Raw genomic sequence first — 1,305 nt, forward strand, 5'->3', positions numbered from 1 at the left:
GTTTTTGTTGTTGTTGTTTGTTTGTCGTTTGTTTTCCGAGACAGGGTTTCTCTGTGGCTTTGGAGACTGTCCCTGGAACTAGCTCTGTAGACCAGGCTGGTCTCGAACTCACAGAGATGCGCCTGCCTCTGCCTCCCGAGTGCTGGGATTAAAGGCGTGCGCCACATCGCCCGGCTAGTGATGCAATTTTCAATCCTAAAACTTGGGAGGTAGAGGCAGGCAGATCTGTGAGTTTGAGGCCAGCCTGGTCTGCATAGTTCTAGGCTAGCCAGGGCTACGTAGTGACATCCTGCTTCAAACAACAGTAACAAGTTAGAAATAGTTCAGAGTGCTTTTTTAAAATTGTGTTTGAGACAGGGTCTCACTACATAGCTGACTAGCCCGGAGCTTGCTCTCTAACCCAGGCCGGCTTTTGAACTCCCAGAGAGCCACTTGCCTGTTTCCGGAGAGCTGGGCTTGAAGCAGTGCACCACCACACCCACTCAGTTTAATGGTCTGGCTGTGCTGTAAGACTAGCAGTAAGGGCCGTGGCTTTGACTGATGGTAAGGTCCTTACCCAGCATGCATCACGCCCTGGGTTCCATCCTTGTGCAGCATAACTGTGGGTGAGCATCTGCAGTCCCAGGGCTTGGGAAGTGGAGACAAAGAGGGTTTGCTCTGTAGATGAGGGTGGCCTTGCACTCCTGATCCTCCTGCCTCTGCCTCTTCTCCAACTCTCTTTTCTATTATGTTTAGGGATGTGTGAAGGGCGTATGTGCCACACTGTGCAGAGGTCAGAGGACAACTTGGGGGGAGTTGGTTCTCTCTCTGCCATGTGAATCCTGATGACTGACCTCGGGTTGGCAGGCTCAGTGGCGAGCACCTTTACCAGCTGTGCTGTCTTTCTGGCTTGGCCTCTGTATCCTGAGTGCTGGCATCACAGCTGTGACACTCTAGTTGAAAAAGTTAGTTTTTTCTTTTATTCACTTCCTGGTCCTTTTAGATAGACTGCTTCTTCCCCTCTCGCAGTTTTAGTTTAGTTTGTTTCTCTCTGCTCTGTGTGTGTGTGTTGTATGTTGCTGGTGATCAAATCTTGTGCAGCTAGATTATTGGCCCACAAGAGTGATTTATTTATTTAGGTTTTATTGAAACTAGGACTCCATCTATAGCTTCCCGCCTCAGCATCCTGAGTTCTGGGACTGTTAGGACCAACTTTTTTTTTTCTTTTCCAAGACAGGGTTTCTCTTTGTAGCCCAGGCTGTCCTGGAACTCATAAAGATCCTCCTGCCTCTGCCTCCCGAGGGCTGGGATTAAATGCGCGCACCA

At 49.6% G+C, this 1,305-nt stretch overlaps 1 protein-coding gene across 3 annotated transcripts in view; it reads left to right on the forward strand.

Annotated features, from left to right (window-relative positions):
- Window positions 1-1,305, forward strand: part of Rcc1l (RCC1 like) — a 35,542-nt gene that overhangs the window by 9,260 nt on the left and 24,977 nt on the right. The window lies entirely within an intron of this gene.

Source organism: Microtus ochrogaster, chromosome 2 (genome assembly GCF_000317375.1).
Source record: "Microtus ochrogaster isolate Prairie Vole_2 chromosome 2, MicOch1.0, whole genome shotgun sequence".
Taxonomy (NCBI): domain Eukaryota; kingdom Metazoa; phylum Chordata; class Mammalia; order Rodentia; family Cricetidae; genus Microtus; species Microtus ochrogaster.